Raw genomic sequence first — 22,544 nt, 5'->3', positions numbered from 1 at the left:
GGATCCACTGACCCTTTCAGATCCTGTCCTGAGCTGGATGTCAAACATGTGAAGAGACAGAGTCATTTTAAAGGGCCAGCTAGCTGGATCCCTAGGCCCCTCGGAACCCCTGGAGCTAGGGGTCACCATATTCAAAGGCTCTAAAACATTGCTGGACAAGTCAAAAATGAACTGAGCCACAAATAGGTGCCTTTCTTACCAAAGGATTCTTCACCTGAGGCGAAACTTGAACCCTTTCTTGACTGTGCACAGCAGACGCTGTGGTGTTCAGGGCTCTAATACACCTGTCATGCATGGCCACTCCGGCCAGCCACCAACCCTGAGGACAACCTGCTTCAGTTAGAAGACAGAACCAGAAGCAGAATAATGTGTACTGTGGGCTATTTTCAGGGAATGAATGGACTACTATCTAAACATTTAATCCTATCTTCCAATAAGTTGTTGGGTTTGGAAAATAGCACACAATAAATGGATTTTGACCATAAGGACCATGGTACACAGTTTTTACTAAAGGAACATCACTTGCCAAAAAGCACCCCAAAAGAATTCAACATCGTTAATCACTGGGGAATGGCAAATCAAAGTCACAATGACATGCCACACTGCATTCACTCATTTACCTCATCTTTGTGAGGGTGGTCGTCCCCACAAAAAACAAAATTGTCAACAGGCATTGGCAATGAAATGACAGGGAAAAATTGGAACCCTTGTGCTCAGTTGGTGGAAATGTAAGATGGTGTAGCCACTATAGAAAATGGTACGGCAGTTCCTCAAAAAATTAAAAATGCCACCGCCGGTGGCTCACGCCTGTAATCCTAGCTACTTGGGAGGCAGAGATCAGGAGGATCACTGTCCGAAGTCAACCCAGGCAAACAGTTCATGAGGCTCTAACTCGAAAAATACCCAAAGCAGAAAAGGGCTAGTGGAGTGCCTCAAGTGGTAGAGCGCCTGCTTGCCTAGGCATGAAGTTTGAGTTCAAACCCCAGCACTGCCAAAAAAAAAAAAAAATGAAAAATGGAATTACCATATGATCCAACAAACACTTCTGGGTGTGTTTACATAAAAAGATGAACTCAGGGTCTTGAGGAGATTTTTATACACCCATCCTTACAGCAACGTTCTTCATCCTTGCCAAAAGATGGAAGCAACCCAAGTGTCCATTGACAGGACATTGAGCTCAGTAGTACAGCACCTGCGTAGCAGGCACAGGGTCCTGGGGTTGAGCCCCAGCATTACAAACAAATAAACAAAAGGAAACAAACAACAAAAAACCCCAGGTGAATAGATAAACAAAATGTGGTATATACACGCAGTGGAATATTATTTAGTCTTGAAAGGGAAGTAAGTTCTGTGAAATGCTACAACATATGAACCTGAAGAACATTGTGCTTAATTAAATAAGCCAACTGCCAAAAAACAAATAGTGTCTAAATTTCCTCATTGGATCATATGGTAATTCCATTTTAAAATTTTTTTTTTTTTTGGCAGTGTTGGGGTTTGAACTCAGACTTCATGCAAGGAGGCACTCTACCACTTGAGCCACTCCACCAGAAAGAAAAAAGGAGAATGGTAGTTGCCAGGGGAAGGGAAATGAGTTGTTGTTTACTTGGAACAGAGTTCCAGTTTTATAAGATGAAACAGGCCTGGAGATTGGTCGTACAACAATGTAAATATACATCTTACATGTGCATTGCACTGTACATGTAAAACTGGTTAAGATTGTAAAGTTTTATGTTATGTGTATTTTATACCATTTAAATAAAAATCCCTAAATAAATGTGTTCTGTCAGTACCTTTGTGGCTCTGGAGAGAGGAAATAGTCAGACAGACATGTGAAGTGACTCACATAAACGGTTGTTTACAGTTATGTTTGGTTCTGAGATAGTCCCTTTCCAAGGAAAGGGCATGGGGAAGGTATGCAGGTACATTTCATCTTGCAACGAGACATCTAACAGCAGTGGAACCAGGTCACTGGGACTATGGGGAGAAAGGAGTGGGCAATTTGGAGTTGAAGCATCAGTGTACAAGAAAAGGGAGAGAAACGGTCAAAGAACCATGCATGGCCTTTAGGGACAGAAGTGACCGGAGACAGCAGGATGAGATATATATGTGTATGTGTGTGGGGGTGGGTAATCTGTACGTATATTAATACACAAATGCACATACATATGTATATGTGAATTGCAAATCTGGCCAGAGTGCAAAGAAGAGGAAAGAGCAAGTAAAAGGAAAATAATAAAAGAATACAGAAATTGGCAAAGGAAACTTATGCAACTGTTGGCCTCGTCCAATAAAGAAAGAAGCTTGCTAAGTTTATTAACTCACATTTACAGAGGTTTTGTTGTTTACAAAATGATTTCAAAAGCATGATTTCATGTGGAGATGCTGTGACGTAGACAGAGCACTGCTTATCCCCAGTGGAGGGGAGTGGGGAACGAGGAAGAGTGGGGGCTCTGAGGTGTGTCCCCGGTTTGTGAAGACAGTCAGTAGTAATGGTAGGACTTCCTTCTTTTCCCCTTTATTCTTTTTATACTGCAAATAGATAAGCTCTGTAAGTTAAAGTTTTATCACAAAATTCATGGGGGTAAAATGAGATCAAATATTTAAACGTATTGTGATCGAAATGTTCTTCCTCCTGGGTCTGACATGGGTCAGCCCCCAGAGGCCACTCAGGTAGCAAACATTAGTTTATGAATTGAAGTAAGAGAGGGCTGTTGCTTTCTTAATGTGACCATAAATGAAAGTTGGCCTTTGTGCTTCCTGGGACTCTGTCATCACATCTAAGAGGTCAGAAGGCTGTTATTTCACCTGGATCAGAGGTAAGAGCTGGCATCAGCTCAAAAGTACACCCTGTCCCCTTTCCAATATATAACTAGGTGTGATGACCTCTGACTGCCTGTCTTTCACAGTGTGCGTGGAGGCCTTTATTACCTATGGTTGTACACTTTGATTCCTTGATTGGAACTCACAGAGACTGGGAGAATCATTTCATATATTACAGAAAGATCTGGATTCTCTCAGTCTCTCTCTCTCTCTCTCACTCTCTCTGCAGTTGGAAACTCAGCTTTGTTTTTTCAATGTTGAATAGAAGGGCAGGGGGTAAGGATAGATGAGCATGGCTCAGTCTCCTCCAAAGACATCATCTAGAAGGCCCCCATGTGCCAAGGGGACCCCACTTGCTCCCCATGCCCCACAACAACACCCAGAGTGTGATACCAAGGCTAGTGGCTCACAATGTCATGATCCTGAATCAGTGTTGTTCCATTCCTTAAATGGCAAGACTTTTTCACAGAGAAATCACAGGTCTGCTTGCCAAGTGTCCTGGTGGCTACTGGGTCATCTCTGCTTCCATCCACCTTTGGATGAGATGTCTAATTAAGAGAAAATAAAAGGAAACTAAAATATTTCTCCCTGAAATACTGAGGACAGTTAAAACTCAGTGAGTCACTCTGCCCTTCCTCCTTTGCCTAAAAACAAGACAGAAAATTACTAAGACAAAGTTCTTAAATATTAATAATGAAAAACAGGACAGTAAAATAGGCACGGGGGGCACTAGTGGAAGGGGGAAGGTAAAGGAAGGAGGTTAACAGGCAAAGACACCTCCAAAAAGGAGAACTATAGACCAATCTCCTCAATGAACATTGACGCAAAAATACTCAACAAAATAATGGCAAACCGAATTCAGCAACACATCAAAAAGATTATTCACCACGACCAAGTAGGCTTCATCCCAGGGATGCAGGGGTGGTTCAACATACGAAAATCGATAAATGTAATAAACCACATTAACAGAAACAAAGACAAAAACCACTTGATCATCTCAATAGATGCAGAAAAAGCCTTCGATAAGATCCAACATCATTTCATGATAAAAGCTCTAAGAAAGCTAGGAATAGAAGGAAAGTACCTCAAGATTATAAAAGCCATATATGACAAACCTACAGCCAGCATTATACTTAACGGAGAAAAACTGAAACCATTCCCTCTAAAATCAGGAACCAGACAAAGATGCCCACTATCTCCACTCCTATTCAACATAGTACTGGAATTCCTAACCAGAGCAATTAGGCAAGAAGAAGGAATAAAAGGAATACAAATAGGTAAAGAAACGGTCAAAATACCCCTATTTGCAGACGACATGATCCTATACCTTAAAGACCCAAAAAACTCTACTCAGAAGCTTCTAGACATCATCAATAGCTATAGCAAGGTAGCAGGATATAAAATCAACATAGAAAAATCATTAGCATTTCTATACACTAACAATGAGCAAACTGAAAAAGAATGTATGAAAACAATTCCATTTACAATAGCCTCAAAAAAAATCAAATACCTAGGTGTAAACCTAACAAAGGTTGTGAATGACCTCTACAAGGAAAACTATACACTTCTGAAGAAAGAGATTGAGGAAGACTATAGAAAGCGGAGAGATCTCCCATGCTCATGGATTGGTAGAATCAACATAGTAAAAATGTCTATACTCCCAAAAGTAATCTACATGTTTAATGCAATTCCCATCAAAATTCCAATGACATTCATTAAAGAGATTGAAAAATCTACCGTGAAATTTAAATGGAAACACAAGAGGCCATGAATAGCCAAGGCAATACTCAGTCAAAAGAACAATGCTGGAGTTATCACGATACCTGAATTCAAACTATATTACAAAGCAATAACGATAAAAACAGCATGGTATTGTCAAAAAAACAGACATGAAGACCAGTGGAACAGAATAGAGGATCCAGATATGAAGCCACACAACTATAACCAACTTGTCTTTGACAAAGGCACTAAAAATATACGATGGAGAAATAGCAGCCTCTTCAACAAAAACTGTTGGGAAAACTGGTTAGCAGTCTGCAAAAAACTGAAACTAGATCCATGTATATCACCCTATACCAATATTAACTCAAAATGGATCAAGGATCTTAATATCAGACCCCAAACTCTAAAGTTGATACAGGAAAGAGTAGGAAATACTCTGGAGTTAGTAGGTATAGGCAAGGACTTTCTCAGTGGAACCCCAGCAGCACAACAACTAAGAGATAGCATAGATAAATGGGACCTCATAAAACTAAAAAGCTTCTGCTCAACAAAAGAAATGGTCTCTAAACTGAAGAGAACACCCACAGAGTGGGAGAAAATATTTGCCAGCTACACATCAGACAAAGGACTGATAACCAGAATATATAGGAAACTTAAAAAACTAAATTCTCCTAAAACTAATGAACCAATAAAGAAATGGGCATGTGAACTAAACAGAACTTTCTCAAAAGAAGAAATTCAAATGGCCAAAAAACACATGAAAAAATGCTCACCATCTCTAGCAATAAAGGAAATGCAAATTAAAACCACACTAAGTTTCCACCTCACCCCTGTTAGAATAGCCATCATCAGCAACACCACCAACAACAGGTGTTGGCGAGGATGCAGGGAAAAAGGAACCCTCTTACACTGTTGGTGGGAATGTAAACTAGTACAACCACTCTGGAAAAAAATTTGGAGGCTACTTAAAAAGCTAGACATCGATCTACCATTTGATCCAGCAATACCACTCTTGGGGATATACCCAAAAGACTGTGACACAGGTTACTCCAGAGGCACCTGCACACCCATGTTTATTGCGGCACTATTCACAATAGCCAAGTTATGGAAACAGCCAAGATGCCCCACCACTGATGAATGGATTAAGAAAATGTGGTATCTATACACAATGGAATTTTATGCAGCCACGAAGAAGAACGAAATGTTATCATTCGCAGGTGAATGGATGGAATTGGAGAGCATCATTCTGAGTGAGGTTAGCCTGGCCCAAAAGACCAAAAATCGTATGTTCTCCCTCATATGTGGACATTAGATCAAGGGCAAACACAACATTGGGATTGGACTTTGAGCACATGATAAAAGCTTTAGCACACAAGGGAGGGGTGAGGATAGGTAAGACACCTAAAAAATTAGCTAGCATTTGTTGCCCTTAACACAGAGAAACTAAAGCAGATACCTTAAAAGCAACTGAGGCCAATAGGAAAAGGGGACCAGGAACTAGAGAAAAGGTTAGATCAAAAAGAATTAACTTAGAAGGTAACACACACACGCACAGGAAATTAATGTGAGTCAATGCCCTGTATAGCTATCCTTATCTCAACCAGCAAAAACCCCTGTTCCTTCCTATTATTGCTTATACTCTCTCTACAAAAAAATTAGAAATAAGGATAAAATAGTTTCTGCTGGGTATTGAGGGGGCAGGGGGAAGAAATGACCCAAGCCTTGTATGCACATATGAATAATAAAACAATAAAAAATAAATAAAAAATTTAAAAAAAGGAAGGAGGTTAAGGTGACGGTATATGGCAGATGGACTTCATATGCCTATATGAAACAGAACTAGAAAACCTCTTGCAATTGCTTTAAGTGGGGTAGGGAGGGGGCTGAGGGGGAGAAACGATGGGGGCAATGTAAATAATGTACAATGTAAGGCTAATTGAAATTGTCACGACACATCTCCTCCAGCCCCCATATGATGAACATATCCTAATAAAGAATTTATGTATATAAAAGACAAAGTTCTTTCTGCCTCCCTTCCTGCTTCCCGGGTAGAGACAGAAGGAATATCCTCCATGACTGTCACTAGAGAAAATGTTCTCAGCTCAGGGACACAAACAGGCCTGAGGAATCTAGGAACTTCTTCTGTCCCTGCTTTTCAAATCTTAAACTGCTTGCCGCTTTGTCTTGTCATTACTCTAGGATTTTATTGTTCTTTGCTAAAATATATATTTTTGAGACAGAGTCTCATTATATAACCCAGGCTGGCCTTGAACTCACAATCCTTCTGCCTGGGCAATCTGAAGTTGGGATTAAAGGTATGAACCACCATGTCTGGCTTGTTAAAATGTTCTTTAAGAAAGAATTCCAAGCCACTGCCTTGAGAGAGCTGCTTTCCTTCTGTGTGATGTGCACTACGTTTTAATACGTTTGCTTGACTTTGTCTTGTTAATTTTCCTTCTGTTACAGGAGCATCCCAACTACTACCTCATGACCTTGAGGAAAACATATCCTTTTCCTCCCCTTTGAAAATAAGGAGAAGAAATTATTAGATGCTCAAAAGCTTTTAAATAAAACTCAATAACCATTTGTGATTTAAAAATTCTTAGTTAACCAAAACAAATAGAAGAGAACTCCATTAACCTGAAATAGGATATGTTTCAAAAACTTTTACCATGCATTGTACTTGTTGGAGAAGCAATAGAATTATTCTCATTAAGATAAAAAAAATTAGAGATTTTATGCTGATACTATGATGGAGAAAACATTTGGAGAAAATCCTTTTGCTACAGCATACCTATAAATACTAGATTAATTTTTTAAACTTTGTTTTTAATGCAGGATTGGGCAGAGAAGAAAGTAAGGGAATTCTTGAGAGCCAAATTTGTAAGATATGCCAAGCAGAGAAGTCAGAAAGGGGAGTTGGTGACTATCCTAAGATGGCTGAGCCTAGCCGCCTGGAGCTCAGGTGTTACTGGGAGCACAGGGGACCCCACAGAAGCAGACTGGGCAGTTCATGGCTGGCTCAGGCTTGGCTCTGGGTAAAGTAGGAGGAAAAGTTTCCTTTGAGAAACTCACTAACTTGCTAACAAGCCTGCAATCAGTCAGGTAGTCTTGAATTCAAAGTTAAGCAACACGTATGGCCAAGGTTAGGATGGTCCTCAGGCTCCTGGAAAAGGTCTCTGTAGGCAACTAGTTTCAACATCAGCTTCAAAGAATCCCACAGAGAAGGTTCCAAGAAATGTGAGCTCACGGTATGAAATGAAAGTAGATTAAAATTAGAAACATGACAAGAATGCCAAGGACAGCTAAGCTTTAGTGAACAATACTTCCTAGAATTGTGCAGTGCCCACCTCACACAACCGCATGCATCAACCCTGAGACTACCCTCTGTTGTGGCTATTCTTCAACAATGTGCTTGAGGGCCAAGAGGAGGCAACAAGGCAAAAAAAAGAAAAAAAGTCATGTAGGCAAGAAAGGAATAAAACTCTCACTGTATATGAATAATATTATTGTCTGTCTAGAAATCCCCAAAGAATCTATTACAACTATTAAGAGAATTTAATAAGGTAATAGACAAAATATCAAAAAACAAATTTACTATATATCAGAGAAAAACAACAGTTAGAAAAGATAAAAGCTCAGGAGGAGAGAATAAATACTAAAGAATTTATATGTTTAAGTGGGAATTTATTTATGTAGAAAATACACAGGAAAAGAGATGAACTTTTTATTAATAGATATTGGAATAACTCACTGCAGTAAGTCCCACAGAGACAAAAGGCTCATTTTTCAATGACAAAAGTTACAAGTAAGTGTGCCAGAATCCCTTCCTAATCTTAGAAGCTGTGTAAGTTTCCTGAAATAAACCTCTGAGAACAAAATACACAAAGGAGGAAATTGACAAATTCAGCTACATCAAAATAGCAACGAGCATCACAACAAGAGTTAAACCTTTTGTGGACTAAAAATATGCCATAAACAAAGTTAAAAGACACATGGCAGAATAGTTGTTACCGGTGTATCAAAGAGTCAGCATCAAGAACAGACACCGAAGGGCTGGCAGGTGGCTCAGAGACGGCACACTCACCTAGAATGTATGAGGCCCTGGGTTCCATCCCTAGCACCGCAAAGAAACCAAAAGCAAATAAACAAACACTCCCATAAATGAGTGAAAAAAAAACCCCAATATAAGATGAGCTAAGGATATGAAATTCCAATGGCTGAAAATTATAGAAGAATGCTTAATCTCACTTATAATCAGGGAAATAAAAATATTTAAATAATGGTACTATCTTCACTCATCCAAGTGGAAAAAATAATACAGTATGGAACACAAAGCAAGTGTGCTGAGGGGTGTGTAGATTACCATCACCATGGAGGGCTACAGGACAGATCCACAATCAAGGTTCGCACACCTACCCGGCAGCGGGCTGACGTACGTCTCTGTATTGTGTGTAGGCAACACTTGTATAGCGGGGCCAAGCAGATGTGAACAGTGAGGGCCATTGCTAAGACCGAAACAAAAATGTATCAAAAATGAAGTGGTTAAATAACAGGAGTCTACACTGTGAAATACTACAGAGCAGTTAAAATAAATGAGGTAGCACAGATTTGAACAAATCTCCAAATCGTGTTGTTGAGTGAAGAAACAGAATGAGGACATCACGACGACAGGTGCATCTCCTGTCGTGTCTGCACATATGGATGCAAAGAAAGTGGTCTGGCAATAAACCACCACTCTCCTTGCTGTAGCAGGAACGGGAGGTTAGGAGCGGCAGGATGACCAAAGGAGAATTTAGTTTTAGCTCTACTGCTTTTCTCAAAAATAGTTTTGTGGCTATCTATTATATTTTTCACAACAATTTAGGTTCAGGTGATTGCTTTTAGAATGAGTTAGCCAACATTTTCTGTGAAGAGAGTTAACATTTTAGGCTTTGTGGGCCAAACTGTCTCTTCTGCAGCTATTCAGTTCTGCTCTTGTAGACCAAAAGCAGCCATGTGCAAAACACAATGAATGTGCATGGCTGTGTTCCAATAAAACTTTATTTATAAAAACAGCTGGTGAGCAATACCAGTCTTGGGGATATACCCAAAAGACTGTGACACAGGTTACTCCAGAGGCACCTGCACACCCATGTTTATTGCAGCACTATTCACAATAGCCAAGTTATGGAAACAGCCAAGATGCCCCACCACTGACAAATGGATTAAGAAAATGTGGTATCTAAAAACAGACATGAAGACCAGTGGAACAGAATAGAGGATCCAGATATGAAGCCACACAACTATGAGCAACTTATCTTTGACAAAGGAGCTAAAAATATACGATGGAGAAATAGCAGCCTCTTCAACAAAAACTGCTGGGAAGACTGGTTAGCAGTCTGCAAAAAACTGAAACTAGATCCATGTATATCACCCTATACCAAGATTAACTCAAAATGGATCAAGGATCTTAATATCAGACCCCAAACTCTTAAGTTGATACAAGAAAGAGTAGGAAATACTCTGGAGTTAGTAGGTATAGGTAAGAACTTTCTCAATGAAACCCCAGCAGCACAGCAACTAAGAGATAGCATAGATAAATGGGACCTCATAAAACTAAAAAGCTTCTGTTCATCAAAAGAAATGGTCTCTAAACTGAAAAGAACACCCACAGAGTGGGAGAAAATATTTGCCAATTATACATCAGACAAAGGACTGATAACCAGAATATACAGGGAACTTAAAAAACTAAATTCTCCCAAAACTAATGAACCAATAAAGAAATGGACATGTGAACTAAACAGAACTTTCTCAAAAGAAGAAATTCAAATGGCCAAAAAACACATGAAAAAATGCTCACCATCTCTAGCAATAAAGGAAATGCAAATTAAAACCACACTAAGTTTCCACCTCACCCCTGTTAGAATAGCCATCATCAGCAACACCACCAACAACAGGTGTTGGCGAGGATGCGGGGAAAAAGGAACCCTCTTACACTGTTGGTGGGAATGTAGACTAGTACAACCACTCTGGAAAAAAATTTGGAGGCTACTTAAAAAGCTGGACATCGATCTACCATTTGATCCAGCAATACCACTCTTGGGGATATACCCAAAAGAGTGTTACTCCAGAGGCACCTGCACATCCATGTTTATTGCGGCACTATTCACAATAGCCAAGTCATGGAAACAGCCAAGATGCCCCAGCACTGACGAATGGATTAAGAAAATGTGGTATCTATACACAATGGAATTTTATGCAGCCATGAAGAAGAACGAAATGTTATCATTCGCTGGTAAATGGATGGAATTGGAGAACATCATTCTGAGTGAGGTTAGCCTGGCTCAAAAGACCAAAAATCGTATGTTCTCCCTCATATGTGGACATTAGATCAAGGGCAAACACAAGTGGATTGGACTATGAGCACATGATAAAAGCGAGAGCACACAAGGGAGGGGTGAGGATAGGTAAGACACCTAAAAAACTAGCTAGCATTTGTTGCCCTTAATGCAGAGAAACTAAAGCAGATACCTTAAAGCAACTGAGGCCAATAGGAAAAGGGGACCAGGAACTAGAGAAAAGGTTAGATCAAAAAGAATTAACCTAGAAGGTAACACCCACGCACAGGAAATCAATGTGAGTCAATGCCCTGTATAGCTATCCTTATCTCAACCAGCAAAAACCCTTGTTCCTTCCTATTATTGCTTATACTCTCTCTACAACAAAATTAGAGATAAGGGCAAAATAGTTTCTGCTGGGTATTGAGGGGTGGGAGCGGGAGGGGGTGGAGTGGGTGGTAAGGGAGGGGGTGGGGGCAGGGGGGAGAAATGAACCAAGCCTTGTATGCACATATGAATAATAAAAGAAAAATGAAAAAAAAAAAAAGAAAATGTGGTATCTATACACAATGGAATTTTATGCAGCCATGAAGAAGAACGAAATGTTATCATTCGCTGGTAAATGGATGGAATTGGAGAACGTCATTCTGAGTGAGGTTAGCCTAGCCCAAAAGACCAAAAATTGTATGTTCTCCCTCATATGTGGACATTAGATCAAGGGCAAACACAACAAGGGGATTGGACTTTGAGTACATGATAAAAGCGAGAGCACACAAGGGAGGGGTGAGGATAGGTAAGACACCTAAAAAACTAGCTAGCATTTGTTGCCCTTAACACAGAGAAACTAAAGCAGATACCTTAAAAGCAACTGAGGCCAATAGGAAAAGGGGAACAGGAACTAGAGAAAAGGTTAGACCAAAAAGAATTAACCTAGAAGGTAACACCCACGCACAGGAAATCAATGTGAGTCAATGCCCTGTATAGCTATCCTTATCTCAACCAGCAAAAACCCTTGTTCCTTCCTATTATTGCTTATACTCTCTCTACAACAATATTAGAAATAAGGGCAAAATAGTTTCTGCTGGGTATTGAGGGGGTGGGGGGAGAGGGAGGGGGCAGGAGTGGGTGGTAAGGGACGGGGTGGGGGCAGGGGGGAGAAATGACCCAAGCCTTCTATGCACATATGAATAATAAAAGAAAAAAAAAACAGCTGGTGAGCTAGTCTGTAATCCTAGCTACTTGGGAGGCTGAGATCGAGAGGATCTTGATTCGAGGTCAGTGCAGGCAAACAGTTTGTGAACCACTTCTTCAAAATAACCAGAGCAAAATGGACTGGAGATGTGGCTCAAATGGCAGAGTGTCTGTTTGCAACCACAAAGCACTGAGTTCAAAACCAGTCTGACCAAAAGAAAAAAGCTGGTGTGCCAGATTTGGCCTGTGAGTTAATGTTTACTAATCCTAGGTTTTGACTAAATTTATAACTGAAATATTTTTAAGTAAGTACTTTTGTGTGCAGAAAAATAATCTTTCCTATTAGCCAACTGACCCTGCTTAGAGTACTTTAGACTCTGGCTGTGCCATTGAAGACTAAACCCTCATCTCAGTGGAGACACGGGTCACCTTTCATCTGGTGGTGACCACTGTCCTTCACAACAGTAATGCCACACAACTATCCACACAGAAGGGACACTGCCATACCTGACTCATGGAGTGAAGGGTCAGTGGCCTTGGAGGTATCTCCTGGCCAATCCCAGATATGGAGGGGCCTTAGGTCAGTGCCTCTGGCCATCACCCAGCCAGGCAGGGCTGGGCTGTGCTTGGTCCTGGGGGACAAGGTGCCTCCCATCACAAACAGAGGAAGAAAACAAAGCTAATTCAGTCACAGGGCTGTGCATGAGTGTGCAGAGGGGGGCTCCAAGGGACCCCAGTGAGGCGATGAGGGTTTGTGACAGTCATGCTTGAACTCAGAGGCTGCCAACACTAACCCAGTGAGCCCAGAGGAGCTGGAGTAGGTTGTTCCTGGCTCCCACAGTCTGGAACAGGGGTATTTTCTGGGTGAGGGACCCCAGCCCTGTCACAGAGAGGGGGCTGGCTGTACATATGAGTCATGCTAACTCCTGGAGAAGGAGGCTTCCACTGTGACTGTTCCTGTCAGAGGCAAGTGCAAACCAGGGAACAGGGCGATGGGGCTTGATAGCGACTGTCTTCAGGCTTTTTTTCAACCTAGAAATGAGGAGAGTAGCAAGGCCACTTCCCAGTCTACTGTGTTGCTGATCTCAAACATGAGACATGTGTGTTCCCAGGCACCTTCCGCACAGAGCTGGAGGGACACTGGTCCCCAGTAGAAGACAGTAAAGAAAGAAAAACCATACCTGCTTGGCTGTAATGGCCTTCCGCTGACCTCTCCCTTGGGGTCCTCTGTGAACAATCAGGAGCGAAGGATCAGCCCAAAGCCAACACACCTGCCCTGGCTGCGTGGCTGCCTGGCTGCAGACCGGCCTGGCCTTAGCCTGTCACATTTTGTAGGAGTGGACACTGGGCTCCCGTGCTCGGGCTATGGCACCCCCGGGCATGAGCTGAGCCTCTCTCACCTACATTTCAGCCCAAGTCCAATGTAGGCTCTAGGTGGCTCTGTCTGGCACTCCTAAGTCCCAAGTCCAGCTCCTGAACTAGCAAACGCACGGGTTACCGTATATACTCTCGTTACACCGCCCTCCTTTTTTCCCCCTCAAAGTTATTCACTGCAAAACACAGACACTAAAGGGGAGGGGCCGCGCATGTGTCTGGGCAAACTTTATGTCTTTGAGGGTCTCTGTGCTTTAGCCACTGGGGGTAAAGTTTCTTTGAATCTGGTGCTCCTAATACTTCTTCCTTGGTCTAAGCCCCTTTCCTGGACTGTTATTTCACATGAAAGGGATCAAAGTTCTGAAATATGACAGCCCCAGTTGCCAGCATGCTTATGTGAGAGGGAGGGAAGCCCAGGAAGGACACAGGATTGTTGTGAGATAAAGGTGTGACCTGACTCCAACCTCAGGACTAAAGACTGACTGAGAAGGGAGACTGGGTCAATGGGAAAGTTCTGAGGGCTTTTTCCTCCTCCAGGCCCTGCCAGAACTGGGAACTATTGGCATATCCCACTTCACACTGCAGGGGAGGTACCTGGGGCCTAGAGTAAGTAAGATTCTGGACTTAGCTCTCAGTGGAGGCAGCCTGTCTAGTGTGCTGTGAGGCAGCAGGACAGTAGCATGGGGCTATGTCCTGGGCCTGAAGGTCCCTCTGAGAGCTACAGAATGGAAGACGACACTCAAAGCGGGTGAAAAGGCTGAGGAGGGTTAAGATCTCACCCAAGACTTTTATTTCCAACATTGAAAATAGGCCTTTCTGTGCTGACAGACATTTCTACAGCCAGAGAGAAAATGGCAGGATCCTAGCTCAGGTCAGGTGGCTTGCCAGACGTCCTCAACCATGGGGAATACACCTAGCTTTCACCGTCTCTTCCGTCTCTCCTGGCTTGAAAGGGCCTGGCCTTGCCTCTCTTTTAAAAATGGTGACTTGTTTACAGCTGAAATAGGGAATAAAAGATGCTATGAATCTTCTACTGATGCAGAGGAACCATTCTAAGGTCTCTGAAGAACAGAAATCCTTCTGGATCTCTCTTCCTCTGGATCTGTTGTACGCTGTCATGAACCATAAGGAGAAGTGTGCAGAACTGCCAGGCCTTACTAGTCAGTAACTGCAGTGCTCATAGCAGGCATGGCTCCATTTGGAAAAGAGAAAACATCCAGAAAATATACCCAAAAGACCAGGAGTAGGAGCCTTCTCTTTGAAAGTGGTTCCATGTCATCATAAGTAGAAGCAGTGACATAATTTTTTCCTTCCTAGAAATGGCAGATTCCAGCAATTGGGGTTGAGGAGGCACCACCAAAATTGAGCTCCAGCTGTCCTAGACCCTACAATTACTGAGGCTCCATAAATTATCCTGGTTGTGTTTGGAGTCCCAATCTCGCTCATTTCAGAAAATCAGAATGCTGTTTTCACCTCATCTATGAATTACACTGCAGAATGTGCTGTCTGTGACTTAGTCTCCTTCTCAGTTATAATCTCTGCTATAGTTTTTGTGTCTGGTATGTTCTCTAAAGGCCCATGTGTTAAAGGTACGGCCCACAGAGTCATGCTATTGGGAGGTGGTAGAAACTTTAGGAGGAGGAGATGGAGATTACTGGGAGGTCTTTAGGTCTTGGGGTGTGCCCCCACAGCGGTAGTGGGACCCTGGCTCTTTGCTCTTTCTCTCTCTGGCTTGTGATGAGGTGAGTGATTTTGCTCTTCCATTCACTCCCAGCCATGGGCTTGTCTCATGGCAACTGATCACATACTGAAACCCCCAAAACTGTGAGCCAAAGCCATCTTCTCTTTTGTAAGTTTATTATCTCAGGTGTTACAGTCATGAAAATCTGACTAACACAATCTGCATGGGGGGAAGACTTCCTTACCTGTCTCCTAGAGTACCAAATTGCATTGGTGGCAGTCAGCTTAATAACTCAAACACGGTTTTTACTAACACTGGTTTGAGTTCTGCTTTTATTGAAAAGAAGAAAGAGCCCACTCACAACTACACTGAATCGCCCAGGAAGCTCATGCCACTATTGCATGAAACGCACACTTACTTAAAATTTATTATTCAATGAGTTGCCTCTTAAACATGTGAAACCTCTTAAATTTTAAAATTAAAACTCAATGATGGTAAGTACCATGCTGAAGAAAAATTACACTCTGATAGCAAAGAGGTCATTGGGCATTTAATATACATGGAACTATGTAAAAACTAAGAAGTGATGTGCAATTTTATCTTTATTTTTTAATCAGTAATGTATGGAGGGTAAAGGGACTGAGGAAAGAAGGTGGAAATCTGGAATCTACTTACACAGATTGCTGCTTTCTAGCAACATTAATATGACATTTACTTTCTCTAAACACTGTAGCTTTTAGGTTCTTTTGCTCCACAATATTATATCAGAAGATTTTGAATAAAATGTAAATTTAGGGGTCATACAGAGAACACCTCTAGTCCATAAGCTGGATCACCTTTCAAAAATACTGTACCTGAGACTGGTGGAGTGGTTCAAGTAATAGAGAACCTGCCTAGCAAGTGTGAGGCCCTGAGTTCAAATCCCAGAACCAAATATGTATATATATACAGATATATAGGTGTGTGTGTGTATACATAATATGAATGTGTGTGTGTGTGTGTGTATACAGTGCCTAATCCATAGAAAGATAACTGAACTCCAATCATATTTACAATGGTTGGGGTTGTTTACCCAGTCAATCAGACCTGTTTTTTCTCTATAAGTGAGAGGTAACACTAACTTCCAGAAAGGGGGAAGAGAGTTAATAAATTAGCTTAAATATTTAAGCATCTTAGAATTGTTAATCACATTTTCTTTACTTACTTTTATTTTTTATTTTCATTTATCATGCTTTTAAAAATTATGGTAAAATGTAAGTAGCATAAAATCAGCCATACAGACCATTTTAAGTACACAATTGAGAGGCATTAATTATACCTCCAGTGTTGTACATCCATTATCGCTATCCATATCCACAACTATTTCATCACAGCAAACAGAAACCCTATAACCATTAAACAGCTCCCCATTATCCTCTTCCCTCATCCCTGATAACCTCCAATCTACTTTCTATTCCTAGGAATTTGCCTGTCCTAGATATTTCACATAAGTGTAGTCATGCAATATTTATCCTTATGTGTATGGATTGTTTCTGTTAGCACAATGTTTTCAGGGTTCACTCATGTTGTATAATGTATCAGAATTCCATTGTGCATCCCTTCACCTTTTGGCTACTGTGAATAAGGTTGCTACAAACATTGGTGTACAAATACCTGTTTGGCTCTCTGCTTTCAATTCTTTTGTGTATATACCTAGGAGTGGAATTGCTGGGTATTTGTGCCCCCCACCACCAAATTCATATGTTGAAATCCTAACCTCCAAGGTAGTGCTATTAGGAAAAGGGTGCTTGGGAGATGATTAGTTCATGATTGGGGTTCTTTAAAAAAGAGGACCAAGAGAGACCCCTTGTCCCTTCTGCCAAATGACATTATAGTGAGAAGGCTGCCCTATATGATAAGAGGGTCCCCACCAGACACTGAATCTACGGGTGCCTTGATTTTGGATTTCTTAGGTTCTAGAACTATAAGAAATAAATTTCTGTTGCTTGCAAAGCTACCCAGTTAATGGTATTTTGTTATAATAACCTACATGGACTAAGACAATGGGGAATAAAGTAGTTCCACGTCCAATATATTGAGGATCTACCAGTTTTCACAGTGACTGCACCATTTCTATTCCTGTCAGCAATATACAAGGGCTCCAATTTCTCCACATCCTCTCCAATACCTGTTATTTTCCATTTTTCTTTTATCTCACTTTATTATTGCCACTGTAGTAGGTACACAGCAGTATGTGTTCTCTCACTGCTTTCTGGCCTCCATGGTTCTGATGAGAAATCAACCGTTGATCTCGTTAAGGATTCCTCTTGTATATGATGAGCTGCTTCTCTCTTGTGGCTTTCAAGGTTCTCTTTGTTTTCTGACAATGTGATTACAATGCAGCTTGGTGTAGATCCTTTGTGTTTAGCCTGCTTTGAGTCTATTGGACTTCTAGGATGCATAAATTCATGTATTTCATTAAATTTGGAAAGTTTTTAGCCCTCCAAGTATTCTTCCTGTTTCTCTCTCTGTTCTCCTCTGAGATTCCCCTAGTGCATATGTTGGTGTTCTGCAGGTTATCTTTGTCTTTGTTCACTTTTCTTTGTTCTTTTTTCATTCTGTTCCACAGACTGGATAATTTCAATTGTCTTCAAGAGTCTTAATTTTTTTTTTTTGCATGCTCAAATCTGCTATAATTTGTAACATTCTCTTTTTGTTTATACATGGTTTTCCTGGTTTCCTTTAGTTCATGTTCATGGTTTCCTTTAGTTTTGAATATACTTAAGATAGTTGTTTTGATGTATTTGTCTATAAGTCAGTGTCTAGACTTTCTCATAGGCAGTTTTGTAAGTTTGTTTTTTCCTTTGAATGGATATTTTTTGTTTCTTTGTACGCTTTGTGATTTTTTTTGAAAATTGGACATTTAAATACTACCATGTGTTAACTCTGGAAGTCAGATTTTTCTCCCTTCAAGATTTGCCCTTCCTTCCTTCCTTCCTTCCTTGCTTCTCTCTCTCTCTTCTTTCTTTGACAGTACTAGGGATTGAACTCAGGGCCTCATGCTTGCTAGGCAGGCACTTTACCACTTGAGCCATGTCCCCAGCCCAAGATTTGCTTTCCTTGATCATAGAAATTTTAGCTTATGTTCAGCCAGTGTTTTGATGGAGATTTCCTTGAATTCCAAGAACTAAAGAAAACAAAAAAGGCAAAACCCCATCTCTCCTAGCCTTTGTGGATTGGCTGTTAATGGGGCACTCACTTACCTTGATCATTTAAAACAATGCATCAACCTTCACTTTCTACTTGCATTGAGATTAGAGATCAGCCAATGGTTAGGGTCTTCTCAGATCTTTTCTGAACACATAGTCTGTCCTGTCCTGGCATGTCATTTTCTAAATTCTCCAGCACACACAAGCACTTTTGGATTGCCCTGATTTCCCAAAGAAACTCTCTCCCTGGCTTTTCCTCCCAGGCAAATTTTTAGTTTTATTTTTGTTTTTTGTAACATTAATTACAATATTTTTGAGCAATAATTTTCACTTATGTTCTGCCTGTGGGTTCCAAGTTAGGCAAAACAGATGCATATCTTACGTAAATCCTTTAGTTATTTCCAAACAGGTGAGGGCGAAATGACCAACCACCTTAATTTGCACATAAGGTGTGCTATGCTCCCTTTAGGTGCCACTCTGGGAGTACAGGCTGCTGTCTTCAAGACTGCTGCTGAACTAAGAGAAGGAGTGGCAAGGGCAAGTAGCAATGTCACAAAACTTTTCTACAACTCCCTCCAATTCTCAAAATAGTAGTAAATTTCCTACCATTCCCTTGATTCAGCATTTTCTTAGTTGGTGTGAACCTTTCATTCTTTCAGACCAATAAAGTTGGTTCTGACAGTAACTGCTTGGTTTTCAAAGTTTCTCTGGAGGGTGGGGAGTTTGGCACTGCTTGCTCTACCATTTTTGCTGTCCCCAATGCTAGTGAATGACTTGTTTTTTTTTTTTTTTTTAACTGCTTCTTTTGAATGTCTTAGTTTCCTGCTTTGTACAAGTAGATGATTCAGGTTGCTTTTAGTGAGTGAAGTGATCAATACAAGAAAATCCTGTTCTGGAAGTACGAGATTGTTTTGTTTGGAGCATTGCATACATATTGGTTATAATGGGTGAATGACCTCTTTCAGATGGGAGTTACTTGTCAGTCTTTTTGAAAATGACTAGTACTTTGGGAGTCCCATACAAATAAGTCATGAGGACATTCTCTTATGTTTTATTCCAAGAGTTTTATATAGCTTAAGTTTTTAACTTAATTCTGAGACCCATTTCAAGTTAATTTTTGTATCTGGCAAAAAGCAGATGTCAAGATTTATTTTCCCCTGTTCTAGCTATTCGGTTGTTGTAGCACCATTTGTTGGAAAGTCTTTCTTTTCCCCATTGCACAGCTCTGGTACTTCAGTGAAAAAAAAAAAACTGTACATGTATGGGACTATGTCTAGACCCTTATTCTGTAACATTTATCTATGTATCTATTCTTCTGCCAAATACCACACTGTCTTGATCACTGAAGCTTTATAGCAGGTCCTAAAGCAAAGTAGCATGACCTTTCAACTTTGCTCTTTTTTCTTTTTACTTGCATATCATAGTTGTATGAGGGGAGAGATACATTGCAACTGTGTTTACAATATATCTTAGATTCACCTCTTCCATCACCATTGTTCCTTTGTTCTTAGAACAATTTCAATAAGTTTAATTGTTCTTTTTCATACACAAAAAATACATCCACCATACTCACCTTCCTTCTCTGTTTACTCCCCTTCTCCATTGTTACCCATCCCCAGATGAGACCTGTTTTACCTTTCTCTCCTCCATTTTTTTTTATTATTCATATGTGCATACAAGGCTTGGGTCATTTCTCCCCCCTGCCCACACCCCCTCCCTTACCACCCACTCCGCCCCCTCCCTCTCCCCCCTACCCCTTCAATACCCAGCAGAAACTATTTTGCCCTTATTTCTAATTGTGTTGTAGAGAGAGTATAAGCCATAATAGGAAGGAACAAGGGTTTTTGCTGGTTGAGATAAGGATAGCTATACAGGGCATTGACTCACATTGATTTCCTGTGTGTGTGTGTTACCTTCTAGGTTAATTCTTTTTGATCTCACCTATTCTCTAGTTCCTGGTCCCCTTTTCCTATTGGCCTCAGTTGCTTTTAAGGTATCTGCTTTAGTTTCTCTGTGTTAAGGGCAACAAATGCTAACTAATTTTTTAGGTGTCTTACCTATCCTCACCCCTCCCTTGTGTGCTAAAGCTTTTATCATGTACTCAAAGTCCAATCCCCTTGTTGTGTTTGTCCTTGATCTAATGTCCACATATGAGGGAGAACATACGATTTTTGGTCTTTTGGGCCAGGCTAACCTCACTCAGAATGATGTTCTCCAATTCCATCTATTTACCAGCGAATGATAACATTTCGTTCTTCTTCATGGCTGCATAAAATTCCATTGTGTATAGATACCACATTTTCTTAATCCATTTGTCAGTGGTGGGGCATCTTGGCTGTTTCCATAACTTGGCTATTGTGAATATGTCCTCCATTTTTTTAAAAGTATACATTGAGTGTTCAAGGGGAGTTCACCTAGGTATTTTACAAATTCCTATATGGCACTTAATCAGGTTAACCCCATTACTTATCCTTTCTCTATCACCCTCCTCCCCTACAGTGCATTACATTATACTATCTTCATACATAGATGCATTGTGTTCCAATATTATTCACTCTCTGTCATTTTTTCCCTCTCCTGCCTCTTTGTAGTCCCCTCAGACAGACCCACTAATACAATAATGTTCAACTTTGCTCTTTTATCAAAATAATTCTGGTTACTATGACCTTTGCTTTATTATCCAAATTTTGGAACCAAATTGCAAAGTTATTAAAATACCTGTAAGTATTTCAATTGTGATTGCATTGAATCTATTGACTGATTTGGGGAGACTTGACTTCATAATAATATTGAATGTCCCAATACATAAACATGGTACAAATCTCCATTTATTTTGATCATCTATTTTTCCCAGCAGTGTTGCGTAGTTTTCAGTGCAGAGGTCTTCCATGTTTTCTAAAAAATTTATTTTTGCTGAGCACCAGTGGCTCACACCTGTATTCCTAGCTACTTGGGAAGTTGAGATCAGAGGATCACAGTTTGAGGTCAGCCCTGGCAAATAGTTTGAGAGGCCTTATCTCCAAAATAACCAGACCAAAATGGACTTGTGGTGTGACTCAAGCACTAGAGTGCCTGCTTTGCAAGAGCAAAGCCATGAGTTCAAACTCCAGCCCCCACTAGGATAACACTATATTTCTCAGGCTGGCTCTGAACTCCTGGACACATGTGATCCTCCTTCCTTAGCCTCCTGTGTAGCTGAGACTGCAGGCCTGTACCACCATGCCTGGCTCCCTGTTCACTTCTAAGTGCATTTGCTGCTTTTAGTTTGTAAAGTCACAAGATTGTGTAACAGCTCCCAAACCTAATCAAGCCTTCCCCCTCTGACAACAAAGCTGCTGGGCTTGAAGGACTCTCCCCTGGAAAACTACCAGTACACTGCTTCTTCCTGAATCTCTGGGAGGGGTTCATCAGTCATCTCTGATTAGATGTCTGGTTCCCTAAAATGAGTGATTTTGTTAATACTATCTAGCTGTCTTTTTCTTTTTTTTTTTAATTAGTGGAAAATTGTAGACCTCTTTTGTCTACCAACACTGGAAGCTGATTTTGTAGCTATATCTTAAAACAATGTCTTTAACCTTTATTAAAAATAAAGTCAGTGAAAAGAACATTTCTGTATCATCTCCAAAGCCTCTGTTGGAATTTCTTGTGTTGTTTAATGTTGTTTGTTCAAGGATAAATGAGACAAATTCCTTTATGATTTTTATGCTCCTTGATAAACTTTGAATGTTGAACAGCAAAAAGACAAGCCTTTACCTATTAGAAATGAATGTAATAAATTAGAGTTTTGTTGTTCAAACTCATTTCATACCAGAAAATGTCAAGACATGAAACATGTTCTCTAAAGTCACACAAATGTTTGCTTTTCCAAACAGCCTGCATGTAGAATTTCATTTGATAAATTCTTACTGAGTGATTAGCGTAAGAGATGATGCCAGGTGTGAGGAACATCAAGGGGCAAACTCAGGAGGCTCGGCCCCTGTGCGACCTGCACAGGCCAGTCAGTGGAACGCTGACACGGGCAGTTACAGGCAGGTGGATGTGTGCTGTGGCAAAAGGACAAGGTGCTCTGACCATGCCCTGCTTCAATGCACCCTCCCACATTTTCATCTTTACCTTTAGCGTCTGTTAGCTTTAAAAGATGATTAAAAGCTGGACTGAAGACATTGAGGCTTGTCTCTGATGGTCGGTGATTAGGGAGGGAGGGTCTCCTGGTGAAGGGATACTCCACTCCAAACTGAACCACAT

At 40.8% G+C, this 22,544-nt stretch overlaps 1 protein-coding gene across 3 annotated transcripts in view; it reads right to left on the bottom strand.

The window, feature by feature from the left end:
* Nr1i2 (nuclear receptor subfamily 1 group I member 2) overlaps positions 1–13,512 on the bottom strand; it is a 39,490-nt gene extending 25,978 nt beyond the window's left edge. For all 3 annotated transcript variants that reach the window (XM_074073233.1, XM_074073234.1, XM_074073235.1), the window contains exon 1: positions 13,238–13,512. The gene's annotated coding sequence lies outside the window, so the exon portion shown is untranslated. The remainder of the gene's footprint in view (positions 1–13,237) is intronic.
* Positions 13,513–22,544: the final 9,032 nt, after the last annotated feature.

The sequence above is a fragment of the Castor canadensis genome, chromosome 5 (genome assembly GCF_047511655.1).
Source record: "Castor canadensis chromosome 5, mCasCan1.hap1v2, whole genome shotgun sequence".
NCBI lineage: Eukaryota > Metazoa > Chordata > Mammalia > Rodentia > Castoridae > Castor > Castor canadensis.
Note: the sequence above shows the minus strand (reverse complement) of the source record. Positions and strands in the feature narration are given on the sequence as shown.